Raw genomic sequence first — 8,051 nt, forward strand, 5'->3', positions numbered from 1 at the left:
CACTAATTGTACTTATCCTCTTGAGAAGCTGATCAAACATTTTTGTACCATGTTACAATTAAGTATGAAGCATTATTTAGACTACACAAACTAAAAATGATCAGTGGGAAGGTGGTACTTCTTTCATATTTGACTGTTAATCATACCTAAATTTCCCTGTGTATGCAATGATCATAGTTACAGGTAAGTTATTGATAATAACATTATTAAGGCATATGTTGTGTGACTGTGTATGTTTTCATAATAATAGGGATTTTGGGGAACAGAGTAAATCTACCATAGAAAATCTGGTCTAATGTAGTTACGCTGGCAAGAGTTCTTCTTAAAACAACGCCTATCTTAGTTCAGACTACATCCTGTACAAGTTTAAACTTTATTTCACTTCCTATTACCTTAAGCATTTGAGTCCTGTTCTTAGAAGGGCAGCTCAAACTGGCTCCAGTTCTTTCCACTTGGTGATTTTAGAAGAATAGTACTGCTTTTTTACCAATACCTGTTTTTGAGAATTCTTGGGCTCCCCTGTAGCATTTCACTCAGAAATGGCTTAAGGTGTTTTTTGGTTGGTTTGGGTGTTTTTTTAGTTTAAATTAAGAATAATGAAGTAGCTGCTCATATATAGTCCTAAGCCAGAATTTAAATTTTCATGCTCTTGAAATTAAAACTGAGTTATAAATGAGCTTGATAATAAAGGAAGTAATTTATTTCTAGTAATTACAAGAAATACTTTTTTGTTCTAAGAACTACTTTAAAACTACTCTTAAGAAGCAGGATATGATTTTGTATGTGTAGATAAAAGCAGCTGAGCTAGGGAGGTTAGATAACTTGCTGAAAGATGTTTGTTTGAGAGCTGCAGTGAAGTTTCAGGAGATAGTGGCTTATGAAGAGGGTACTTTCCTTACTATGAAAACAGAAAAGGAAGTTTACAAGTTGTTTACATGGGATCAGGGAGGAAGTGTGGATTATCTGAGAAGAATCCCAGGCACCATGTAGTGTCACAACGTTTTAAGACTTAGAAAGATAGATCTATGCTGCCAAATAAGGGGAAGAGAAATTAACCTCCTTCCTCAATGTGCCTGTCCCAGCGTGGGAACTCTGAACAGGATCCTGAATGTTTCGTAAAAGCTGGAAGCAATGGAGAAAACAGCCAGCCTGGCTTTGCAGGGTAATTACTGGTGATTTCTGATCAGAAATCTTATTACGAGGTATTAGCATGCTGAGCAGCATAAACTGCCTTTGAGTTCTTCCTTAGCTTCTGCTGTATAGGGAGGGCTTTGGCATCCATGATGCCAGGGAGCTCCAGAAGGACCATATTGAAGGCATCAACTTTCCATTTAGGTTAGTCCATATAGATACAGGTCAGATATCTCTTGAATCCCAGGTATTTACAGATTACGAGGATTTGGGGGAAGATCTGTGTTTCCTTCCTGCACAACAGAACAGTTACTTGGGCTCACCCTATTTACCTCAGAAGAAGATTATCTTAGCTAAAATTTACTTATTCTACGAGTTGTGTGGCTGTTAATTATTATTGCGTTTTGTCATGCACAAAAAATGTTAATTACTGGAGCTTCTACCAGCTAGTCTTTTGCTGCTCCTGTTATCTGGATCCCGTTTTTGAGAGTGTGGGATCATTACCTGAGATAGGATTGACATGCCCATTACTCCTGTCTTATACCTGTAGATATTCACTTGCTGGATAGTGCCTTTTTTTATTATTTTTGGCATGGGAAGTGTATATTTATTTGCATTCTAAGCAACAAAATAGCTCCTATACTGCCCTCTTCCCCCCCCTGCAAATACTCTTCTAGACATATGAACTACTAAAGACTTGCCTGTATTGAGCCTCTCTATTAATTGAGATAGGTTTTTTTATGATATATGTATTGAGTTCACAGTTTTTTTCCAACTGGAAACATTGTTTAAGAGCGAGATCATGCTGGATGCTAGCGAATCCTGTTTGATTTCTTCGTGACTCTGAACTCCAGTCTTGTAACATGTCAGGAAAGGACTGTGTCTTTGTTCTTATTTTGGATAAGATCTTCTGACATGAATCATGTTTTCTTATTTTCTTACTCTATTTTCAAGACTGCTAAAAATAGAAAGGAAAGAAAATAAAACCAAACAAAAAAAAAATCACCAAACCTGCAAAGCAGAGCAATCCTTTCTTCTGTCTCCAAACTCTTCTTCCAGCTGAGTGAAATGAAGGCCACAGGAATCTCTGCCTGTGTTGCTTTCCTGGTTACTGGTGTTCCTGCCAAGTAGTCCCCCATCTGTGAATGCTGACCTCTTTGAACGCTGTAGTCCGGCCTTTGAGGGCTGACTGCCACAAAACATACTCTTTTGGAGGCTGCTGTCCTCACACCAGAGGCAGCTGAATGGAAAATGTGGAGTGGCAGGTCTTGGGCATTCACAGCCTGCCTTATTAAACTCTTCAATACACATAGGGACACATAGTGCAAACTGAGAGGATGGAGAGGAGAAATAAATGCAAGAGAAGTTGGTGGCAGAGCACAAAGGATGGAAAAAGGCTAAGAGTGAGGGCTGCTGAGGTCAAGCTGGCTGGCTAGGACAGCATGACTGGCCCATTTTGAAGAAGAGGGCCATGCTGTGACTCATTAGTGACGACTTCTGTTTGACTTGAGAGATAGTAATAAAGGAGGAGTATTTCCAAGGACTTATATTAAAAGCTGCCCAACTTGTGTTTTACTTGTCAAAAAGCTAAATTATTTTAAGCCTCCAGGTGGGAGTCAGTCTGTGTTCTTTTCAAGGGTTTATTACTGCAGCTGTTAGACCCAGTCAGGTTATTGTTTTACAAACTTTTATGTTCCAGTGTATAGTTTAGTACGCAGTGGTGGTGGAAAGAGTAAATGAGATTGTTGCTCTCCATTTATAACACACTGTAAGTGTTACTACATGAAAATTGTTAGGTTTTGGACCATGTCCCTTATGTGCTTTAGAGAGAATAGCAAGATAAAGGGCATTGTTAAACACAGGAGAAGGCCTAAGATTTATGTGACAGTAATATGGTAATTTAAATGAATTCTAGTCTTTATTTAAGTTTAACAAAAAAATACTGTTCCACTTTGTGATTTAGCTTTAAGAACTGTAACTGTTTTGCTGAAGACCAACTTTATCTAACTTCTAGTCATATGATTAAAACAACAAAACATTAATAAAATATTCCTTTCTTTTTCAGACATCCTAACATTTGTAATTCCATTTAGTCATTCCTGAGGCATCTTGGTAAGGGGCTTGGTTGTGTCAACAAGGCACAAGTACCTTAAGGGGTGAGAAGAGGAGGAAAAAAAGCAGAGGTAGAAGGAATGATTTTTACTTATTTAATCCTCAAAGTGTTCTGACATTCTGGAAAACTATGTGACTTCCAGGAGCCCCAGGCAACTTCAGTGGCACAGCCAGCACGCACTTAGCAGATCATCATGAATGTTAGTGACTTGGCAGATTTACAGGAATATTCTGTGGCTATTTCTCTAGCGTATGACACTGTTGGTTTGTAATTACAATCCCCCTTTTTTCCAGGTTGGTTTTATACTGTCTGTTTCCTGGTACAAATCAGCATGTGGCTGCATCAATTACTGACAAAAAGGGGAGGTAGCATGAGGGTGAGAACAAAGATTTTGAGGGCTAGGGAATGGTGAGATCATCTGTTTTGAAGGCACTGCACACACAGTGACTGTAAAACTGCACCACTGGACATTAGCCAGCACTTCTTTTCAAATGTTTGCTTCCTTACTGCAGCATTTTAAATTAGACATTAAAGTTGACCTCGAACTAAAAGATATTATAGAATGGAAATTATTTTTACTATATAATCCAGATAATAGAAAGAAACTCCCATAAAGTCTAAAATCAGTCTTGTCTTTTTCCAGTTTCTTGTGCATTCTGCTGCTGTTTAAGATTGTACCTGATGCGCATTTGCCTTGATGAGTCAGTCACTGTTTGTGCTGCAAACATGGTAGTTTATAAACGGAGATATCCTTGCAGTTTAACTAAGCAAAGTTGATTCAGGCTGTATCATGAGGTTGAGTTAATCCTTTCTGCCAGATGTATCTAATTACATAAAGCCTTAGCCAGCATAATGACATTTGGTACTCTGTCCTCTGCTGCCGTAACTCCCCGTAGTGCCCCCACCTTTCACCTTGTAAATGTCAAGAGAGGGAATTTCCACATGCTAATTGTCCAGTTCTCTTATTAAACACAAACTGTTACATAATTCTTAAATGTATTTTTCCTGTTTATCACAATTTTCTGTAGAAGTATTCCTTGGAAGTGAAGGGGAATCCAAGTGCAAGCAGGATATCTAGGCTCTGGAGCATCTCACTTTGCTTGCAGGAGAGGAGTTGAGGGTTTCACAACAAGCTGTGCTCCAGCTACCCCTAGAGTGTAAAGGGCTGGGGGGTGGGGGGTGAGAGAGGGGCAAGGGAGCGTGAACAAACCTGCTCAATTTAAAGAGTACTTCACTATTTTTAATTTACATTGAGATTGGCATATTGTAAATGAGGTATGCAGCCAGCTCCTTATTTTAGCTGTACCCATCTGGTGTTAGACATAACTGAATATAGATTTCAGATGTTTGTTGGATCAAAGCTAACTCACAATTCCCTTATTCAAACAGTTTGGCAGTTGGGGTCAGCTCTGTCCTAACTTTACCCTCTCTAATCTCAGTATTAAACTCAGACCTCTAAAAGATTGGTAAAATAGTTCCAGATTGAGTTCTTTAAGGCTGACAATGCACAAAGGCATATTTTTTGCTCTTGGTGAGTAGTTCAAAGTGGTTGCTGTCAAACTTAATGAGCATTTCTATAAATGGACTACGTAAGTTCATGTAATTCCCATGTAAATTACAGTAGGCCTGTACAACAGCTGATGAAGGCAGATCCTTGCTGTTCCCCTCCCATCCCATTCCAGACTGGAGGCAGCAGCTGGCACGCCACCCTATCACACCTTCTGCTTGCAGCAGCAGTCAGCTTCTGCCAACAAAGCCACCATACCTGCCCTCCTGCACCTCTCAAAGGCTTCCACAAAAAGCCAGGCTGTGACAGGCAGAGGGGACAGGACATGCCTTGCAGCTATTACTTGTCTCTTCCAGGGGAAAAGCAGCAGTCTTGCTCAGTGGAGGCTGCTCTCTGAATCGGAGAAGGGTTCTTTAATTAAAATAATTGTGTGGTCACAAGTAGCATAGTAATCATGTGTGACAGATTATTGCATTTTGGTTTTCAATATGTTAAATATTTTTAAAATAATATTTATCAAGGGGAGTCAAAGTTTAAAACTGGTATTATTGGTTTAATTATTCTAGTGATTCTGTAGTAGTTATTCCCGGGATGCCTGCCTACTGTAGCAGTATGGAAGAGCGGGTAGAGAGAGGTTGCAGCTTTGAAGGGAAAGATGGGAATGAGAAAAAAGTCATCAGGACAGGGGAGAAAACCAGGATGTAGGGAACTAGTCTACAGGAAAATGGTGAATGATCGTGTTAAATTTTTTAAAACAGTCCAAATGTGGCCATAGAATAGAAGAACCTTGATGAATTACACTTTGTAAATGCAGCTCAGAACCATTGTTTTGGTATGCACTTTACTTACATTTTCAAGGCTAGTTTTCCAAATATAAAGACAAATATAAAAGCAAAAATAATAACTCTTCAAATAAAGTTGAAGTTAAAAAAGAGGAAAAAAATGCCCAAAACAGGGCATCTATGACCCATCATTCTCCTGGGTTAGTAACCCAAATTAATTTTGAAGCATAATTTTGTTTCTTTGAAATATCTTCTCCTGTGCCTGTAAATCCTCTATGATGAAAAACGTGGGGGGAAAGTATTGGAGCTTATAGCCTTTGGGGAAAATAGTAGGTAAAACTTTCTCTCCTGAGTCCTGCTTACTAAAAATTATCTTGATGCTACAACACACAAATAACACCTGTGCATAGATAAATAGTTGACAAATACACGTACTAATAGGCTCAAGTTATCATGTGGTAATTTTTCCCAGTCTTCAAGTCTGTCTTAACTGTGCAACATGCATATGAGAAATCAAGTGCACAATTAGGCAGTGATACTTCGTACAAAATGTGAGCTATCCTGCAAAACAGGCAGTTATTAATAAATTTGACCCCAAAAAAGTCATGCATGGAAAAGAATTTTTTTCTTTGACTCATTTGGCAGCATCTGTGATTTGTTCAAGTACTTTACTGTCTGTAAATGAAGCAAGAATTCAGTAGATCCATGAGTCATTCTCTGTTCAGAATCAATACATCCAACAGAGGTCTTATTTGTCATACTGTGACAGTTCATCAATTCTTCCTCCCACCAACTCTTGTCTTACCACTCAGTAAAGCAGTCAGACATCAGACGTGCGTTTGTTCATTTGCTCCCAGCCTTTTCATCTCTCTTTTTTTTTTTTTTTTTTTTCTGTCTTCTAATGGTAGTCCAAGTTTGGATTTCCGCGATAACAAAACATTTGCCCTATTGCTCAAGATTGGAGAGGTTTCTGGTTTTGCAACATGTGTTTCATCCTTTAGATCTGTACTTTAATTTCCTTTAAGTATTGCACAAATCGTAAAGATGAAGATTTTTGGTGTTTTCACTGAAAATCACCTTCAGCCTCTGTGAAACATGATCTTAGAAGAGGAAGGAGCTCAAGCACTAAGGGGTACCCTTGAAACTTCACCTGTTTTTAGTGTTAGAGATGTGTGACTGGAACACTCAGCATTGCATTCATCTCTCATCAGTTAATTTCTGGGGTTGCTTGAATATCTCAGCAGGTGGACTGAGTCAAGTTCTTCTCCAGAGCCACATGAGGTTGATACTGGTATGCTGAAATCTTCCCCCTCCCCTCCTATATGGGGGCCATCCTAAAATAGAATAGAGCAAGCCAAAAATTTTGGTCACCAGATCTAGAAGCGAAAGGCTCTTAAGCTTCTCAGGAAAGGTGAAGGAGACTAGATTCATTTGCCTGTGAAAACTAGGGGAAAGGCCTGGCCTGCAAGTCTTCCTTCTCTCCTTGCAGTTTTTCTGAAACCTGACAGTTTACATTTGTGGCTAAAGGAAAAATAAAAAGGCATTTTATTCTGCTTTGTATACCAATACACAGTAAGTGAAGGTGTACTGGACGTGTGTCATTGGTTCTAGAAGTACTCTTGCAAGTTGTCAGCATGTATGCTTCCATACATGGAAGGAAATGGAGGAAATGCACCTGTTGACTATATACCTTGAGCCAAGTTTGGCTCTTCCCAGAGGGGCATGTTCCAACATCCATTGCTGCTTTTGCAGCACTGGGAGGGGAAAGTAGGAAGTAGATAGGACTTCTTAAAGGAAATACGAGATCAAACTGGCTACCTGTGAATACAGTGAAACTTTCTCAAAACTTTTCACTTCACAACATTGTGAAATGGGGGGCGGGGAGGCTGGCAGGATTCCCTCACTGAATGCCTCAACAGTCAACTCTAAGCAGCTGTTTTTCCTTTCAGAGGTTTCCAGTCTGATTTTGTGTTTTCTGGTGAGAAGGATAGAGCAGCAGAAACTGAGCAGGTTAAAAAATCTGACTCGGTCATTTTGACAACTTCTCCCTGTTGTTTCCTCCTGAAGTCAGGTAGTTCCTGGTGTTGCTTCCCCTTACTATTTGCAACTTCTGTTGCTGGCTATAAAACTGAATAAACCCCATGTGAGTAAGTTAATGATCTCTACTGGTTTCTGTCTGGTATTTATAATTTCTACCTTTGTATTTGGTGGTAGCAGCAAATCAAAAGTTAGGTAAGTACAGGAGCACCCAAGCACCTTTTTATATAACAGGAATTGCATCATATCTTTCATAACAAGAATTCTTCTAATCACTAGGAATATAAGCTTGAAATTCAGCAGAGTAGAATGAATGTTCCTTGATGATTCATGTCCCAGTGAACTTGGTAACTGTAGCAACAGGTTGTTTGTTGCATGTTGTAGAGATGTCCTGCTAAAATTTGGGTGATGAAGTCAAATGAAGGTATCTTCTGGGCTGGATGAGTTTCAGTCTTGCTGGTTTCACTTCTCCCTTAGAAAC

The sequence above is a fragment of the Phalacrocorax carbo genome, chromosome 9, assembly GCF_963921805.1.
Source record: "Phalacrocorax carbo chromosome 9, bPhaCar2.1, whole genome shotgun sequence".
Classification (NCBI taxonomy): Eukaryota; Metazoa; Chordata; class Aves; order Suliformes; family Phalacrocoracidae; genus Phalacrocorax; species Phalacrocorax carbo.